Source organism: Phyllobates terribilis, unplaced genomic scaffold (assembly GCF_046119375.1).
Source record: "Phyllobates terribilis strain yellow unplaced genomic scaffold, ASM4611937v1 Scaffold_7097__1_contigs__length_39982, whole genome shotgun sequence".
Lineage (NCBI taxonomy): Eukaryota > Metazoa > Chordata > Amphibia > Anura > Dendrobatidae > Phyllobates > Phyllobates terribilis.
The window spans coordinates 13,757-35,027 of NW_027369838.1; the positions used below are offsets into that span (position 1 = coordinate 13,757).

Sequence of the window (21,271 nt, forward strand, 5' to 3'; positions counted from 1 at the left end):
ATAATAACCTTATTAGAATTACATTATTCCGAAGTAAAAAAAGTAGAAGCACGCCCAGTGGGACTCGAACCCACAATCGCTTGATTAGAAGTCAAGCGCCTTATCCATTAGGCCATGGGCGCTTGTTGGTCAGATGTCACTTACGTTTTTAATCGCTACGACCTTTTGTTTTTTTATTTGTTCAACATTAAACAGTTATGTTTGGTTCGCCTTCAATGTCACGGGTCAGTGGGGTCACCTAGTTTTGTCCAGCAGAACTGACAAGTTTTGGAAATTGGAAGGCTCTCAATCATGGTTACATGCTAGTATGTTGATTTAATAAACCTATAAAAATATGAAAAGAAAATAAAATACGTCGAGATTATTTTCAAGGGAAGTGGGCGGTTTCGATCTCAGGAGAAATGAGTTCTTGTCACTTCAGTATGAATCCCCTTCGGTGCGGGATTTTTTCTCAATCATCTTTTCGGATGATTTAGGCTTGTCAGGTGTATAAGTCTTCGGTTTGCCTGTACAAAAAAAAAGATCTATTAGTAAAAATTTATATGTAGGTGAATTCTAAAATTTTACAAGTAAAAAGAAATTAATGGTCGGAATAATTATCGAAATCCCAGTCTAACGTTAATGTGGAAACCATAAACTCCATCACAAGACTATCTTGTAGTGAGCCACAAATCATGACCATTTTTTTATAATAAGTGATGATATGAAAATGGACTAGATTCCTTTCATTTACATTCTGGAAAATTATATACGAAATTCATACTCTATGGTTATGATTTAACACTCCATATTTACTGTTTGAATAGTGAGGTTTGGTTGCGTATTTCTCGTATATGAGGTTTAATTTGAAAATATAGTAGTAAAGTGAGGGTGATAAAGATAATGGGTTTACAAGATCCATGTGCCCACCCCCATCGACTATCTCTTCGCTTAGGTGGAGGCGTTAAATGCGAGCGCATAGTGGGGGTTCGAACTCAGATGTGATGGAAATCCCGACATATCAACACCAAATGAAACCCTTATATTACCGTTCAGCTACTTGACCGGGGAAGGGCAATAAAGATAATGTTTCAATGAATGTAAATAATGTTAGAACTGTAAATCATGCACATAGAATCTATAAGTAAGAATCGAATAAAAGAACAGAGATTGACAAGAAATGTACCAAATCAGATGATGAACAAATTAAGATTGCAGAGGCGAGAAGAATCTCTATCGTTATTTCAGAATATACCCCGTTAGTGAGACGGTTACAGGCGAATTGAATTCACATGCTACAACTGCACGAAATTCCGACTCGCACACTCAAGAACGAAATCTGGCGAATATGTTATGTGAATACTCTCAATCGATTTTTCGAAAGGGACGAATGTTGTGTTCAGAGCGTTTTCGATCTATATAAGTGTTGGAGAATTGTGCATGACGTTGTTGATTTATACAGATGATCAGTCTGTTCAAATGCACAAGAAAATCGAGAAGGTGGGTGATCGTGTTCACCACACGCGCGTGGTCCGGACCGGACCAGACCGCGCGTGTGTGTGGTGAAGTGTCCTCTTCATACTCAACTCATTTAATCATAGATGGTTGAGTTGGATTATATATAGGGGACATTTCTTCTCCTCAAATCCGATGTAGGATGATTTTATAACCCCCACATTTTATGCAATTCATGTCTTTCAAGTACCTACGTTATGATAGCTTTTTCATTACTCTATGTTCAAGTGCTAGTTGAGATGAAGTCAACACATCCTTCATTCGGCAATTCCGATGACCGAAGCCCGTCGAAAAAGTGGTCGGAAGTTGAGCAAAAATATGGGTTCCAACAATCCCCCACATCAATAGAAATGACTCTATAACATATGAGAACTCGACAGAAAAACTTTTGAGAGTATAACGAAGAATCACGACATCTGGGCTTGGTAGCATGTTTCAGCCTTGAACCACCCATTGTGAGCAGCTATTAGACTTACTCGACCAAGTAGTAGACTCGATGTTTTCGAACCACCCGTGCTTTGATGTAAGCCTAGACAACAACTGTCACACAGTTTCATCCTCTCACAGAACTAAGTATTCTATTGTGTTCATTTTGGTCGTGAACTTGCCTAGTTTATCATGAGTGAACTTGGAGAATATAGCATTTCTTTATTCTCCTAGAAGTGACCCCTTTCACACTCACAATGTGATTGACCATCAATGGTATCTTGTCATACCCTATCTTTACTAGGTTATGAAATCATTAAAAGTCGAACAACTTGATTTAGTTTTTCCCTTGAACCTACTTCATGGGATCTCCAATCATGTAGGTAGGGTATCTATCAAGCATCCACTTTTCAATAGGCTTTAAACTCAATCCTCTAGATGATTTCACAACTTTCTCTCTTGATAGACCTTTAGTACATGGATCCGCTAGGTTGTCAACCGACTTGATATAATCGATCGTGATTATACCATTTGAGAGTAGTTGTCTAATGGTTTTATGTCGTCGTCGAATGTGACAAGACTTGCCATTATACATTTGGTTCAATGCCCGAGCCATAGGTAATTGACTTTCACATTGTACAAGTATTGTTGGCACTGATTTGTTCCACATAGAAATATCTTCCAGGGTGTTCCGAAGATATTTAGATTCTTTTTCTGCTTTATCTATCTATAAACTCATACTCAATCGTTGATCTGGCCAATAAATAGATTTTCATGACACAACTGCACCACCAAGTGTGAACACGCATCCACTTGTCATATAGCTTGAAGGACAATTACCTATATATTTTTCTTCTTCTGATACTATTAACATCATTACTTCAACGCTACTCAATGCAGTCGACGTGGACAAAGACAATTACCTAGTAAAAGCAGAGTTAAGGGCTTTTATAATTGGATCGATATGAACACTAATGAAGATAACTTGTTGAGAAAGTAACGAAAGATTTCGACATAGAGGATGTAGATTCTAAAATTAGTCTTGACGAGTTCAAGGCTGGAATTATGAAATGGCTTGATGATATAAAAGATGAAAGGCTTTCGTTTGGTGGACTGAACCTAGACACTATGAAGTTTCTAACTGATGTTCATCAGGTGTGAAAACATATAAACATAACTAATTCCTTCTCTCAGAGCCCCCAATGTTTTTAAAAAAATGTATTTAAACGAAGGTTTTAAGAACTTTTTTTAAAGAAAATTCCCCTGTTATTTAAAATAAAATAAAATTTTGTACTAGTTTAAGATTTACTATAACAAATAGTTAAAGATTAGATATATTAATATACCTTTTTACAATTTTGGGATAATATTTTATTTAAAAAATCTCCAATATCTGATATTTATTGCAAGAATCAACTAGACAAAACGCGTTGTTAGGGGGCGAGGGTGAAAATAATCGCGAAGAAGGCAACAATGAAATAGAGAGTCCAAAGAAAACCATTATCAAAGCAATCCTAATGTTGTTATTAAGAACTTTAATTGCAACTATTTTTGTTGATCCATTGGTGGACTCTGTTAATAACTTCTTCACTACAACTAGCAATCCTTCTTTCTTCATCTCCTTCATCTTCCTACTTTGGCAACTAATTCCACAGAAGAAGTGTCCGCCATTATTTTCACTAGTAGGAAGAAGAAGAAAACCGTGCCTTTAACATTCTCCGAGATACATTTTCTTATTAAACCATACTTTCTATTAAGGGTTTGTTTGGTAAAATCTTGAAAAAGATTTTTTTCAAGATAAATATTTATTTTTTACTTTTTTTTAATATGTCACATCAATTACCGTGTCGAGAAATATTTTTCCTCAAAAAGTACAAAAGTTATTTATAATGTCTTTATCAATAAACAACAAATAAACCCTTACTTATATAGTTTACAAATCTGTTTTTTTCTCTTCCTGTTTTGATGATCTTGTTGTTAGTTTATGGAGCTATGACAATGAACAATGTTCTTTGTCTCGTGGTGTTTCTCGCCCTTGTTTATGCGAGGGGGTTAACATGGAACTTCTCGTCTGAAGTTCCAGTTATACTCAACGTTTGTGTCGTAATGGGCCTTTTGGACAACCTTCAAACACCGTTTCCTCTGTGGACTTCAATTATGGCGTTTTCGCTCTACTCGTTGTCTTTGTTACTGGTTTATGTTCTTGACTATTTTTTGGATAATCATAGATTATCTTTGATTTTGAGCCTTTTACTTTGATATTGGTCAAAATTGTATTGTTTCATGTCCTATACCAAGATAGGTGGTAGGAGGAGCTCTTTATCTTTATTGTTATTCACAATTGGCTTTATTTGTTGGCTTATGTTGTGTGTCACTTATCCCTTAACAAACAAAGGAGCATTAGCACCATGAGTTGGCACCTTTACTCCATATTAAGCAACTCCACGTTAAGAAATTTCAGAAGCACGAACACATCTGTAAGGAAGTTTTAGTTCATGTCTAAAACTTTTTGAATATGTGAACGCACTTAGATATACTCGGGTATGGGAAGACAAAGGTTAATAGGGTGGAAAAAAAACCCGCAACCGTATAACCGAAAGGGTAGTTTGGTTAACTGGATATTGAATAGTCAATAATGTTTAACCAGTTTATTCAGTTAATCAATAACAGTTAACTAAATACGGGATTAACCGATACCGATTAACCGAATATAAACCAATTAATCGAAATATTTTAAATTAATATATTAATTTTTATATCTAAAATCCTTGTTTCTAAATTCTGGTTAACCGAACATATTATGGTTAACCGTTGTAAGTTAACCGAATATAGTAGTTAATCAATACCGATTAATTGACGAGGTTGGAGTGCTCGGTTAATCAACCGTGCCCATCCCTAACGATCAACATTCTAGTTACAGCTTGGACACGATCAAGACTCAGTCGGGCACACTTAGCTCCGTCATGTCGTTTAACCTCCTTTTGACCGTATTAATTTACAAAAATAAAACGTTTAATCTTTTCATTTACTAAATTATGAATTGAACATTTGATTTAACGTTAAAATATCTAGAACAATAACATTAATATGATTAAGGACAATTTTTGTTACTAATTATTTTGATGTAATTGAATTTCATTAATTTCTCTTTTTTAAGTTTAATGCATTGTTGTTATAAAATTCTTTAAAAATAATATATTCCGAAGTAAAAAGTAGAAGCACGCCCAGTGGGACTCGAACCCACAATCGCTTGATTAGAAGTCAAGCGCCTTATCCATTAGGCCATGGGCGCTTGTTGGTCAGATGTTGTTCACTTACAGTCTTATACTATGTCCTTTATTTTGTTCGAATTTAATACACGGGTCAGTTATCAGTGGGTCACCCAGTTTTGTCCAACAGAACTGATTAGGCTTGGGAGGCTCTCAATAATGGTTACATGCTAGTACGTTCATTTAATAAACCTATAAAAAAATAAAATACGTCGAGATTGTTTTCAAGTTAAGATTCATTAGTAAAAACTTATATGTAGGCGAGTTATAAAATTTTACAAGTAAAAACAAATTAATGGACATTAATATAGAAACTATTAATTCCATTACAAGACTATCTTATAGTGAGCCATAAATCACGAATCATGACCATTTTTTATAATAAACGATGATATAAAAATGGTCTAGATTCCTTTCATTTACATTCTAGTAAATTATATATGAAATCCATATTCTATGGTTATGATTTAGCTTCCCGTATTTATTGTTGGAATAATGAGGTCTGGTTGTGTAATTTTTGCGTTTCAGGCTTAATTTGAAAATATAATAATAAAATGAGGGTGATAAAGATAATGAGTTTAGAAGATCCATGTGCGCACCCCGACTATCTCTTCGCTTAGATGGAGGAGTTAAACACGACATATCAACATAAAACGAAACCTTTATATTACCGTTTAGCTACTTGTCCGGGGAAGGGCAATAAATAACGTTTCAATGAATTTAAATAAAACCCTTATACTCCCTTCGTCCCCCTTTTATCTTCTCACTTTCCTTTTCCGGTGTCCCAATTTAATCTTCCCATTTTCTATTTTTAGAAACTAATTTACAACCACTTTATCAATTTTTAATACACTTTCACTCTATCGAATATAAATTCTCTTCTCTCAATATTACTTTATCTTCATTCGATATCTCTTATTTAGTTGTGCCCTTCCCCATAAGGCTCCACCGTCTGGACTAGTTGTCATTTCAGAGAATGATTATTACTTTTTCTCGCTAACTGTTTCCTCTATAATTATTACTTTTTTTTTCTTAATCTTTTTTTAATTACATGAAAAAATCAAAAAGGGAAGAGAGGGTATTACCGTTCAATTACTTGTCCCGGAAAGGTAAGATCGATAAAGATAATGTTTCAGTGAATGTACCGTGCGGTCCATGCATACATCAAACGTGTGGTTCATAAACACTTAAATATTTTCATCTGCTCCACTATCAACACGTGACCGGACAACATCAACAGCTAGTACTAGTACTAGTACCTAGGACATAATAATCACACAATTCAAAAACAATACTCAGATCAAAATACGTACGAACTTAGCCATGAGAGCCACTCTATTCTTCGTCTTCCTCATCCTATCCATTTTATCCACATCAATATCGATAACATCATGGACATACGATGAAGACGACCATTTCGAGCTAACGAGGACAGACGACACATCATCAATGGGGTGTTCGAGTCCGTATGGGTTCATACCGTGCTCAAACACATGGAAGGGGAACATGTTCTTGATAGCGGTGTATGGATACTTCATGTACACTGCAGCTACTTACCTTTACAATGGGTGTGAGCTACTACTTGAGATCGTTGGGCCTGGTATTGTTGGTGGCTTACTCATTCCTGTTCTTGGTGCTCTTCCTGATTCCTTGCTCATTCTCGGTACGTACAATGGACATAACATGATAGATTAAGAATTTGTATGATAACTTTTTTATAATAACATTACTTATATTAAGTTTTTTACTTTTTTTACACGGATAACGAAGCTTTGAAATCCATTACTTTACAAGCTATGGAGCATGTCATAAGTTTTTGTTTTTCAATATGGTAGACATCTACATATTGTTTAGAGTGAGGGAGATCATTTCTAAGGATCGAATCCTCAAATAAGGATAAGAGAGTGTAGTACTCATTGCTAGGCCATGAGAGAGTTGACGTTAAGTTTTTATTTGTTCTTTTGGGATGACAATTAAGTCTTTCTGGAATTAAAATTTTGGTTACAATTGTTTATAGCCGAAGTTCATTATTTAAATACTAAACATAGAATGTTGATTTGTGAGCTTACTAGAGAAAAAAAGAAAAAAAGTGATGAAAATTAATATAAGTGATGTTCGGTATAAAATTATCATAGAGTTCACTTTTTATTTATTTATAAAATGTTCCATGTTTAATTTGTTAACATAGAATGTTCAATATAAAATTGTTATAGAGTTCGAGTAGTAGTGTTTCTTCAGCCTTCTTAACTTTATCATTATTATTATAACTAACGGTTCTTTTAGTCTAATTCTTAAAGTATTGTTTATGAAATTTAAACTTATGAAAGAGGCAAAAATATGTAAGAACCATGACATCTAAATCGCCAAACTCCTCCCACAACGAATTATAAGATTACGATTATATGAGAGAAATTAAACAATGATTTGAAGTGATAAATGGGTGATGATGGACAAATAGGAAAGAGTGAAAGAAGGGAGGGAATGAATGTAGACTCGATTGAGTCTTTAAAGATATAAATTTTCTCTAAGTAAAGAGATATCAAAAAGTTCCAATCTATCAATATAGTATTAAAATAATATAAAAATAGTTTATGTGTTATTTTCTTATTAGTTTGGACAAGTATTATCTTCTCATTCATTTTGAATAGTTTTACACGTTTTAAATTTAGGAGCACTGCTATTTTTGGACAATATTCACATGACAACCAATTTGGTAAACATGTGACAAAAATTATACACCGTACCTTTATTATTATACGACTAAGATAATCTGACTTAATAAAAAAATGTAATTTAAAGAATCTTTTATGTATTATTTTGAGAAATATCATTTTTTATTCTGAACTAGAAATAAAATCTTCTATTTTATACAAGAAAAATCTAGAATTATTGAAAATCTAGCATTATCTTTTATATTTGATTATAAATATATCCTATAAAAAAAATAGAAAAAAACTAAAATAAAGAATACATAATCACAATTAAAAAAGTATTATCTATCTATATATAATACTAAAACAATATGAATGTCAATCTTTCATTAATTTGGACAAATACCATCTTCTCCTTCATTCTGAATAGTTTTCACACTTATCAACTTTTAGGAGCATTGCTATTTATGGACTATATCCACATGACTAGGGATGACACTTCAGAACCGGCAGAACCGAACCGGAACTGGCAATTCTGAGTATATAAGGTTCCGGTCCTGATTCCTAATATCATGGAACTTGGAACTGGCGGTTTGAACCAACAGTTCCATGCGATTTTCCGTTATAATATTTTTAAATAATTGATTAAAACATAATATTATATATAGATGATGAAAATTTTATGTTTTAAGAAATTCTTAAGGAAAGTAGTATATTTATTTAAATAAGCTATTTTTTTAAGGTTCCGGTTTCGAACCAGAACCGGACGAACTGACCTTCTGAACCAATCAGAACAGGTGGGTAAACCGACAATTCTGTCGGTTCCGAGGTTCCAAGTGTTGTCATCTCCGGTCTCGGTTCCAAGGATTAGGAAACCGGGATCGACGGTTCCGGAACGGAAGCCATCACTACACATGCCATCCAATTTGGTAAACATATGACATAAACTTTATTTACTCTGACTTAATAAAAGAAAAATATAATTTAAAGAATTTTGTATGTATTATTTTCGAGAAATATCATTTTTTTAATTCTGAACTAGAAATAAAATCTTCTATTTTATAGAAGGAAAAATTTAGCATTATTAAAAATCCAGCATTATCTTTTATATTTGATTAGAAATATATCTTATAAAGAAAAATAGAAAATGACTAAAATAAATAATATATAGAATCACAATTACACAAAAAGTATTATATAAAAACAATCACTATTTATTATCTATGAGAAAGATATTTACTTATATTAGACTCAATATGATATAATAAACATTATTTATTTATTTATATTTTAAAATTTTATATATCTATATTTTAAAATATTAAAATATTAGATAAATCGTGTGCATTACACGTAGGTTAAACTAGCATTATAAGTTAGAGATGAAGAAAACACTCAATTATTATCATTTATAAGTGTTAAATAAGTAGAGTTAATTAAGACCGGATCATGCTGAGTTAAAGCCAAGTCATGTCGAGTTTGAGTTTGCGCAACATGTTAAAATAGTCAAAGTCGTTGTTACCTCAATTTGAATCTTATTAGTTATTAAAAGTAATTTGGTAAATATACCGTTTAAATTTCTTAAAAATATCGACCTCGATAAATTCAATTGCGAAATAGGAAGTACAATTTTACAAGGATGGAAAAGAGCAAGTATATAAGGATGATAAAGCCCCAATTAATGTAAATATGCATGAAATAAAAGAAGTAAAATTCAAAAAACAAAAAAGGACAAGTCATCAATATTAAATATGTATGAATATATGATGAGAATTACTTGGAAAAATAACTTATATACATAAGAGTCCTAAATAAAAACAATAACGATGTTACAAATAAGGTTATAAAACATCTACATCTCTCTCTATAAGTTACAAACTCGATAATTTACACGTATTAGGCGTGCCAAATTCATCTAGATAGAATAATCTATTGGCTAAGAAAACTTCTTCGAATCGAATCATGGGGCTTAGGTTTGGGTCATGTCAAATTCAAGTTGAGCTAGAAGGCAAAGATCGTTAGTTTTATTATTTTCTATAGTATATTTACTATCAACTATTAAATAATTTTCTATGAAGTTGTGAAATGCGAATAAATCGGAACAACACCTATAAATCGTTGATCCCCTACAACTGCTAGCGTCTACTACATTAAGATTTATAAGAAGGTTATGAACTCTACTAAATCAAGTTGAAAGAGGTTCGATTTTCCCAAGTTTGTTCGACGGATACATTATATTATTCAGACCTCCTATAAAATATATGGTTGGTGATCAAATGTGAAAATTTTCATTTTGTATCCCCAATAACCACATTTCTCACTCTCTCTGAATGAAGCATGTAATTAAGAAGATTGAAGAGTATATGTATGTCCTATTGAAAAGTTCATTGTAATGGTATAATCCAGATGTTGATTAAAAGTCTAGTAGTTTGATTATTCTTTCAAAGAAGTCAAAGTCCATATTTAGAATCACTAGCACTTAGCACTAGGTCAATAATAATATCGAAGGATAATTGTTGTATAAAACAATTATTAACGATCTTATATATTATGATGTAAAGAAGTTTTTCGACCGATCGACTTGAGCTCGATATATACTCAAATCAAATATGGAAAACATCCGATCTCTTTAACATCTCAAAATTTATTGAGGTAGTAATTTATTAGTATTGTGTTGTTTCCCTAACTATTCTTATATACTAGTGATGGCATGCCCGTGCTACGCATGGTCTATTATGCCTTTCTTTTTTTTGTAAGGAAAATTACTTTTATTAAGAGTTGTGTGCTTCGCACGGGCTTGTATTTGGGTTGTTGGATCTTTTTATAGGTGAAAACATATAATTGAGGCGACATTCTCCTTAGAAAATTAATAGAATAATTTATTGCTTTAACATACAATGTGCATTGTCGGTCAAGCACATACTTGCAATTGAAGCTTTTTTTATTACATAACTTGTGTGACCATGTGTAATATTCTATGGATTATTCTACATTACATTATTTTTTATTAGGTATGTAACATTTCGTTATTATTATTTGAGCCTATTTTTTAAAGTTTTAAATTCCATTTCATCCACTATATAACTAATAACGTAAAATGACAACAAACTATATACACATATTAAGAATTGAAGGTGATAGAAAAGATGAAAGAAAACATGCAAAAGAATAAAAATTTATAAGAATAAACTGACATTAAGTTTGACTTCGCTTTGATATTGATCATCTTTTTCCAATCATAAAATCACTCAATTTTTTTATTCGTATATATAGATTCATGGTGATGGCCGCTCTTATGGGACTGCATGCATGCATTCATTTATGTATTTATAGAGTGATAAAGGTTATGCTTTGACTTTTGCAAAGAAGGATCGGAACATAAAAAGAGAAAAGGTTTAAGGCGGTTTTGAGAATGAGAATATTTAATTCTACTAAAGGATATAAAATGAATTATGTGGAGTCTTGGAATTCAAAGAGACGTGAAGTTAAATTTAATTAATTTGACTATTTATCTTCCATAATCAAGTAGAGGGTTAATACAACTTCTATTTTATTTGAGAGTTTTTCATTTTTCTTTCGCATTTATTTTAAAAATGATCAATAATGAAAATAAGGGTATGTTGAGAAACATGCTTAAAAAACTCAACTTTATAAGGATTATGATATGATATGATGTATAAATTCATGGCGATGGACTCTCTTATAGGACTGTATGTGTTTGTTCATTTATTTATTTATAGAGCAATGAAGGTGATGCTTTGACGTGTGCAAAGAAGGATCGGAACATAGAAAGAGCAAAGGTTCAATGCTGTTTCAGAATAAGAAAGGACTTTTATTTAATAGTAATAAAGGATAGGTGAATTATGTGGACTCTTGGAATTCAAAGGGACACGAAGCTTAATTTACTTAATTTGACTATTTATCTTTCTTAATTGAAAGGAAGGATAATGCAATTTTCATTTTATGTGAGAGATTGATGGTGATGGCCGCTCTTATGGGACTGCATGCGTGCATTCATATCTTTATTTATAGAGTGATAGATGTTATGCTTTGACTTCTGCAAAGAAGTGTCGGAACATAAAAAGAGAAAAGGTTGAAGGCGGTTTTGAGAATGAGAATATTTAATTGTACTAAAGGATATGACATGAATTACGTGGAGTATTGGAATTCAAAGAGACAGGAAGTTAAATTTAATTAATTTGACTATTTATCTTCTATAATCAAGTAGATGGTTAGTACAACTTCTATTTTGTTTGAGAGTTTTTCGTTTTTCTTTCGCATTTATTCCAAAAATGACCAATAATGAAAATAAGGGTATGTTGAGAAATATGCTTAAAAAACTCAACTTTATAAGGATTATGATATGATATGATGTATAGATTCATAGTGATGGGCTCTCTTATAGGACTGTATGTCTGTGTTCATTTATTTATTTATAGAGCAATGGAGGTGATGCTTTGACTTGTGCAAAGAAGGGTCGGAACATAGAAAGAGCAAAGGTTCAATGCGGTTTCAGAATAAGAAATGATTTTATTTAATAGTAATAAAAGATAAGAAGGGAATTATGTGGACTCTTGGAACTCAAAGGGATGCGAAACTTAATTTGACTATTTATCTTTCTTAATTGAGTAGAAGGCAAATGCAATTTTCATTTTATGTGAGAGATTTTATTTTTCTTTCACACTTATTTCAAAAAAGATGATTAAAGAAAATAAGGACAACTGGGGAAATTTAAACAAAATCCAAGTTGAGTTTGAGGGCATACTTCTCAAATCGATTTAGATCTAAGAAGAAAATCGAGTTTCTGATGTAGAGGATCCCGTATGTGGCCAACTACAGAGCATACTTTTCAAAAGAGAGGAAGAGAGATGAAGAGAGGAAGATATTCTTGCACAATGGAGAGTGTCTCTATTTATAGGCTAAGGAGGAGGGATTGGGCTAACCAAATTGGGCCGAACAAATTGGACCGAGTAATAGGAATTCTAGAAGAGGGTGAAAATTAAAAATGAGTGAAAATGGGTCTTCAATGGAGGAGTAATGAAAATGAAAATTTACATTTAAGATTTCAATGTCCCCCTAATCTTTATGTGTATTAAGATTAAGATAAGATAAGATAAGATAAGATAAAGATATTTGCAAAATTTAATAGGAATAAAGGGATATTTATTGTTTCTTAAACCCCACATTTAGTGATTTGAAGTACCCCTAATCTTTATATATATTAAAATTAAGATTAAGATTTTTTAGAATTCTTTGACCTAATTACTCCATAAAACTTAAGGGATAATTATTGTTGTAGTACACACTTATCTTATTTCTTTAACCTTATTCATTTTCAAAATCCAATAGAATATAGGAAGTATTTATTGTTTTTAAACTCATATTTAGTGATTTGCGTCACCCCTAATCTTTATATAGTAAAACTTAATGGATAATTATTTTTTTAGTACACACTTATCTTATTCCTTTAACCTTATTCATTTGCAAAATTCAATAGAAATAAAGAAGGTATTTATTGTTTCTTAAACTCACATTTAGTGATTTGCGTCACCCCTAAACTTTATATATATATTAAGACTAGAATTATGTTACCCGTGCTTTGCACGAGCCTTATATATGTCAATATTTTAGCTTATGATGAGTTTTAATTTATGTTTCACGTGAGTGTAATTCTAGTTTTATTTCATACAATGGTAAAATAGGTCTAATATTAACACTATAAATATATTCATGTAGGTCTAATTCTAATTTATTTTATATAATTTTAAATAGGTCTAATTATTATATTATAATCATCTATTTATTGTATACACAAACATCTATTTTTTAAAAATTGGTATTACTTTATTATCATATCGTGACATTTTTTTTAAATAGTTGATATGTTTATTACTCAATATATCTTATTTTCTTCTTTTAGAAATTTATTTTGAATCTTAATTACCGGATTTCCTTAATATAATTATACTGTATGTAGTTAAACTGATGTTTACACAAATTAAAATAATATCATACTATTAATATTTATCTTAGTGATAGATAAAGATTTAGATAAATTAGAATTACATTTAAATTAATTTTAGTTATTTGAAAAACATTTAAAATCATTAAGTAGAACAACTATAACTATAAATATGTTCACCCATTATATTATATGCTTAAGATTAGAACAACGATAATTGAGCTCACTTGAAGAGGATGTTTGAGATAATTTTTTTCCTTTTGTAAAATTTTTGGATGTAAATATATTCACCCATTATATATACTGATATTATATGCTTAAGATTAGAACAACTATAATTGAGCTCAATTGAAGAGGAAGTTTGCGATATTTTTTCCTCTTGTAGAAAGTTCGAGTGATCAATTGATATTAGAGAAAAGGGAACATTTGATAATTTGAGACTGACCAACTTATATATATATTCTTCTATAGATGAATTATTTTGTGTGGACTATATAGTCGTGAAAATTGTGCAGACCTTGGGGGTACACTGGTAGTATACTGAGAAGTGCACTTGGTGGTGCACCAACAAGTACAACATTAGTATACTGAGGAATGCACCGATAGTGTACTAGGTAGTGCTGCTATGATGAGTTTATACAGTTCACACGAATATTTAATCTGTACCGAAAACTTTTACATATATATAGAAGATTTGAGAAATGAAAACATCTAATTATTAGAATTGACCAACTTATGTATACATATATAGACAGCTTCGGAGGCACTATACATATATTTTTTTTGAACAGGCCAACAAAAGGAACTATACATATTTGACATCAAAACCAAGTCTCTAAATGACACTAGAGTTGGTTCTTCCTGCTATTTAGATTCTGAGATACAAAGAATGTCTAATTCAATACTATATTGGAGATAGAATATTTCAGTAACAAAATCCTCTTTTCCCCCCCTGGAATTCCAATATGCATCTTTCATATAATTAAATGGCAAATTGAACCTTCTACAAGTTCCTCACCTCAATCATCAATTAAAATTAAGATGCAAAAAGATGAAATAAAGAAAATGGAGAACATTTGAGAATTTTCACTAATAGTGTAGGTGGAATAATTATATTTATTTTTTTATTTTTAGAGTAATAGGAAAATATAGAAGAAACTTCCCTTGATTTGTGTACAATCTTGTAGAATAATAAGTATTTTTAAACAGAGATAGTCTATATTAGAGTCTAATAAAACTAGCAAGGCTACATGTGACCTAGGGTGTGTTCTGCAGTCTGTGTATTATCGTGTCTGAAACTGAAATAGAATATTATTGTGTCTGAAATTATTGTGTCTGAAACTGAAATTAGTGTATTGTTCTGTAATGGGTGTTCGGTATACAGTGTATTATTTAAGGGTAAAAATATTTGAAGTTTCCAAAATACCCTGAAAATAAGCACTCTGTGAACAAATGGAATACAAAGGAAAGGGCAGAAATCCTATGTCCTCCATTAAGTGCCCAATCCAGCCTTTGTCCTCCATTAAAGTGCCCAGATCTTCGTCCATTAAAGTGCCCAAATCTTCGTTCTTCCTTCGAATTTATGCCCTTTCCTTTCCCTTCCATTTGTTCTCAGTAGCCGCAACCTTTGTCCTCCATTAGAGCATCCTTCGAGCTTCGTCCTTCGTCCTCCATTAGAGCCTCCTTCGAGCGAAGAACCCTAATTCGAAGAACGAAGAATCCTAATTCGAAGAACGATAATCTGGAGGAAGAACGAAGAACCCTAATTCAAAGAATGATAATCTGAAGAACCCTAATTCTGGTATGTACAGATTCAAAGAACGAAGAGGAGAGGACAAACCGGATTCGAAGGAGAATTGGAAAAATATCTGGAGGAAGAACGAAGAACCAGTAGCACGGAGATCTGGAGGAAGAACGAAGGATGAAGAAGAACGAAAAAAGGGAAGAACAAAGATCTGGAAGAAAAAGTCGAGTGGCATCGGGATGTAAATATGGGTGCATAACCAATAATACTCCTTCATAATACACCAAAAGCTAGACTACCAAGCTTTTTTTGTGTATTATGTGTATTATTTTATACTCCATAATACCCGATAATACACGTTATACCGAACAAGTTTTTAGAAAATTTTAATACACAGAATACATGTGTCTGAAATAATACACATAATACATGTGTTTTCGAAATAATACACATATTACCCGATAATACGCATGCCGAACACACCTTTAATATAAAGTTTTTGAACGAGAAGGCTGCATGCGGCCCTGTCTTGATATCAAAATGGTCACTAAGAGTCCGAAACGATCAAGATCATAACGTCCTTCCTGGAATTAGGACTTGCATTACTTATTATATATTTCCATATCAAAAGTTGTTTCTTATTTTTAATACGTTTCCTTTTCTATAGTTTTTATATTATATGCATTTTGTATATCGGGTGTACACCCATTTTATGCTTAGGAGGCCGGTCTATGTAGTTAAAGGCATCGAAGTCCATTAGAGTTTTAGGCTGGATTCTTTGGCTATAAGTAGTCACCTTGTATTAAGTTACAATCAGGTTGAAGTTAGAGTTATGTTTTATCATGATTTATGTCGCCTCTTAGCTTCATTGTCACCTTTTTTACTCATTCAAAATCAAAACCAAACACCCATCCCAAATCTATCCATCTGGTAAAATAAATCTACCTAACTATCTAGATCTGGTTGCGAGATGAGTCGAACCCACTCGATTCATATCCCGGTGAATTATTTGATCTAGATTAAGGCAAATATTTAGTGTTTTTTTTTCCACACCCTAATCATTCTATATAGTATAAGAAAGATAAAATAAGATAATAAGATACAATAAGATAAGATAAGATTACTTGGCAAAATACGAAGTTTATTAAATATTTTGTTCAATTTTTGGGTATGGAAGACCCTGGTTAACCTAAATTAAAAATAAATTGAACGAGAAAATAAAAGTTTTTAACAAGCAATACAAATGAATTCGTACAACCGAATTCATAAATCATCAGAGCGTATGATTTTTACCAACTCTAGCACCCGTTGCGAATTCATGGAGAGAGCTAGAAAACTAGGGCATACAAATCTAGCTTTCTGGAAATCCATAAATTTACCTATATCTTCACTAGGCCATGACCTTTTGGCGATGAAGTCAGCCGCTTCGTTAGATTCTCTGAAGATTAGATAGGTCTTAACATCCGAGAAGTTGGCTAAGATTTCTTCAGTATCTTTAATCATATGGGCAATGTCCCAAGGAACCTTCCAGGTTCTTTGAAGACTATGAATAACTGATGAATTATCTCCTTCGATAAAAAAATTTCCTCAACTGCAAAGCATGGACTGCCCTTAAACCAGCGAGGATGGCAAGAGCTTCAAGATGGAGCGGATTTGAAACGTTGACTGAATTTTGATGAGCAACAATGATGTGGCTAGCTGAGTTTCTAATGACGTATGTGATGCTACTTCTAGCTAAGTTGACAACACCGTCAAAGTTAATCTTCACCCAACCATCAGGAGGGGAGGACCAACCTCGTCTACGATTTTGGTTTCTGATCCTCTTTAGGGCTGGTGAGACGTCTGGTTTGTTGGTCTTTTTTTTTGGGAGTCCAAATTTTTAACTGCGAGAGAGATCTGGATATGATCTTTTCATGGGTTTCTGGTTATCTATATGCTTCTTTATGGAAAACAAAATCATTCCTAGTATGCCAAATATTTCACTAGAGAAAAAGTGCAAGATTATAGCTCGTATTAGAATTTTAAAAATGCAGAGAAGATTGTAGGAAGTCTTCTTCATTCGAGAGGTTGAAAGAGTAGCCAAGACGAGAAGCTAAAAGGGAGAATGTTGCAATGGTGAAGTGACATTGGAAGAATAGGTGTGAAGTTTTTCTCGTTAGCTTGACTGCATAAAGTGCAGGTGTTTGGGACTCGATGATAGAAACGATTTGGCCATTCTCTGGTAGGGAGATTATCCGAACACGCTTTCCATAAGAACAATTTAATTTTCGGAGGAATGTAAAAATTCCAAAGTTTTTCATCATAGGTTGTATTATTGTGAACTCTAAGGGAGTTGAAGGCCAAATTTGAGGAAAAATACCTGAGGGGGACGGGTACCAAATTACCGAGTGTTGGACTGGAGAGGTAGTAATGTAAATTTTTTAAGATACTGGAAACAATTTGTTCAGGGAGGAAACTGCCTCAAACTACAGAGGTCCCATTGTCTTAAAGTATTGATGAATTTTTTACCTTAATATCCGAAAGATGTGGGGAAAAGTAGTCTTTGATGTTGATTTGAGGGATCCAATGGTCCGTCCAAAATGAAATACGAGTCACACCGCCAACTGACCAGAGGATGTTTGTAAAGAATTCCGATTTAAATGATAGTAGTTTGTTAAACTACCAAGAGAACTTGTGTGATTTCTACAATTCTGATAGGCGGGTATTTTTAATGTACTTCTCGTGGATAATAGAGCACTATATTGAATTAGGATTTGAGAGAAGTTGCCAAAGGAGCTTCATCCGGAGGCCTTATTATGTTTGAAGGATAGGCTAATGCTCATTCCTCCTTCATTTTTTGGCTTACAGATCTTGTCCCAACTGATTAAGGGATGAAAATTCCTATCATAATTATTCCAGAAGAAATGTTAATGAATGTCATCAAACTCCTCGCATAAACCTTTGTAAACACTGCATAACGTGGTTCATTTTAGCGGATAGATTGGATTGAATCAGAACAGTTCTACCAGCCTGAGAGAGGAATTCTGTTTCCATTGAGATAATTAATGTGTTAAGTTCTGCTTATAGGATTTGAAAGATTGTTTAAAGATTCTAACGTTAATAGTTTTTTTACAGAAATCAATAGGGAAGCCATCCTGACCAGGAGTTTTATTTGTCAGTTGTTCAAAAACAACATTTCTAATTTCCTCATAATTGGGCGCCTTGGGCAGAGAGAGGTTATCCACGTCAGAAATGATTTTTGGGATAATACTTAGATCATGAATTGTAGGAATTAATGTTGTTTTGTTTGTAAATCTTTTAGAAAGTTCAAGGGTAATCCTATTGGAAATGTCTTCTTGAGAAGTGAAGAGAGCACCATCCGAAGACTCAAATATGAGAATTGCTTGGCAGATTAAGATAGAAGGTAGGTTGAAAAAATTAATGTTCCTTTCAATATTGACCCAGAACGAATCTTTTTCTTCTTCCCTAGAACGAATCTTTTTATATAAAAATGAAGAGAGTCTTAACATCTTGATATTCAAATCAGTATAGATGGTATTTTGGGAGACTAATAGGAGTTTAAAAGTTTTATTATTGAAGTTTTCTTTTTGGAGGACTCATAGTCCGCCACGCGTGCTGATTTCCGGGCACCAAAACAACTTATCAAATCCAAGTTTTTTAAATTTCAAGTTGTGAAGGTTGAGAGTCAGTTTCTTTTCGTTATGCAAAATATATCAAAATAATTTAATTTATGGAAACAAATAATTTCAGTAATGAATGTAGACCTTCAAACACTTCTCAAATTCGAAAAACCAATATTCATAAAATCACAATTCAGACTTGCTACAATTACAACCATCATAGTTTCTACAAAAAAAAATACTCAGGTTGTGAGTCAAGGATAAAATCTTACATGAAGACAACCAAACAACAGAATTGTGACTCCATAGAAAGAAAACGTCAATAGTACATTTAGCATTACACAATAATTTCAAAATAAAATTCAAATAACTGAGCAATTGTTCTAGTTTTGTTTCAAGGGTAGTGTCAATGCAAGAATTTAAAGCTAAGAATTTAGAGTAAAGGATGAGAAAAGTACCAATACTGATAAGAGGACACATCATCACTGATCGGTTGGATTTTGACCCTCACACGGTTCTTTCGGGGCTTCTTGTTGCTTTGTTTAGGCGTATTGGCTTTGTCTTCCAAATCCTTTCTCTTTGAATCTCCTCCCGAACTCGTGGCTTTCTCTTTGTCCAAGAGATCGATGTTGTTGATTTTTTGCACAATCGATGTGTTAGGGTTGTCGTTTTTTTGGAGAAGCTTCTTTTTCTGCATTGTGGACGAGCGCAACATGTTGAGAGACTGGGCAACACTGGGTGGGCATATGGAACTGTGGGCAATAGTAAAATGGTTGGCTTGGGAATCTCATACCAGGTTTGTTCATAGGGATGTGTTTGCTGCTGAGGGTGTGTTCGGTAGAGAGGGTTCAACATCATCGGCATCGGCGACATCTGAGATTACTGGTGTTGGGCATATAAAGCTGGATCGAAACTAGGCATGGGAAAAGTTGTCAATTGGTAGGTTAACTGGTTCATGAGTTGAATGTATTGGGCCGCAGAAGTTTGGGCCGGTTCTTGAAGCAAAACGTCTTTGCCTTTGAGTTTAGAGCGGGCCACTTCAAAGGAATCGGGAGAGAAGGTTTCTAGTTTCGGGCTTAAACTACTTGAGCTTTTATTTATAAAGTTTTTCCCTTTACGCCAATTAGGGATTTGCATATTGGGACATAGCTTTTGTAGTAAAGGGCCCAGTAGAAAATCCGCCGTCTTCTTGCTAGCATCGGCCTGCTATTGAGTTTTGTTTGGGTTAAATGAGTGGATAATCGCAAGTAAATTGTTCCGTAAGAAATCTTAAAAAAGATGATCTTCCTTATGAAAACACCCGCAACCCGGAGAGTAGCCCTCGTACCACATCTTGAAAGTTAATGGTTTGCCTTTGAGACCAATAATTTGCACGTAACCCTTAGGTTCTGGGAAAGGGACATTAGCACAAAATCTAACAAATTTTCTCTTATTCTTGCCATTAGAACTTTCATTAGCTTGTTACCGCTTAGAACCATTTTCAGTGCTTTATTGTTTTGGAATTCAAAAGGAAGGAGGAAAAAGACGAACCCATATGTCAACGACCGAAATGTGAGTAGAGATAGGATCGAAATCGTTAGTATAGGGAATAACGAGCATGAGCTTACTTTGGACGTGGTAGGGGCGATTTTCCCATACAAAATCCCTTGCTTCTTTGTTGGAAAAAGAGAAAAGTAGCCAGTTGTTGCCTAACTCGTCAACCTTATCCCTTTCCACGCATCTTTGAGCTTTGTGAGTACCGTTGAGGAGGAGATTGACGATTCAATATCGACTATTCTAGTGAGGAGGGAAAGTTGCTGGAGATCCATCCTCTTCTTAACTTCTGGGAGTTCGTACGGGTTGGGATACCGGGAGTTCCGAGATTGGGCATTTGATCTGATACATTGATGCTAGAACTAGTTGGAAAGGAAGGACCCTCATTGGTGAAGATATCAAGGGTCTTGTTCGGTTAAGGTAGTGCTTGACATTGGAGGAAAGTGAGGAAGATTGTCATATCAGGTTGGTGCTATGGTGGAAGGGAGGCCTAAAGGATTTCTGGGAGTCAATGGTTCAAAGTGAGGTTGCATCAATGGATTTTTGTCAATGGTGAAGTTCATCACTGCCTC

The 21,271-nt window shown here is 33.3% G+C and overlaps 2 non-coding genes across 2 annotated transcripts; both read right to left on the reverse strand.

The window, feature by feature from the left end:
* Nucleotides 1-49: 49 nt before the first annotated feature.
* TRNAR-UCU (transfer RNA arginine (anticodon UCU)) lies at nucleotides 50-122 on the reverse strand. The gene has a single exon. It is a non-coding gene; the product is annotated as a tRNA-Arg (tRNA).
* Nucleotides 123-5,139: 5,017 nt separating this feature from the next.
* Nucleotides 5,140-5,212, reverse strand: TRNAR-UCU (transfer RNA arginine (anticodon UCU)). Its single transcript has one exon. It is a non-coding gene; the product is annotated as a tRNA-Arg (tRNA).
* Between the last annotated feature and the right edge of the window lie 16,059 nt (nucleotides 5,213-21,271).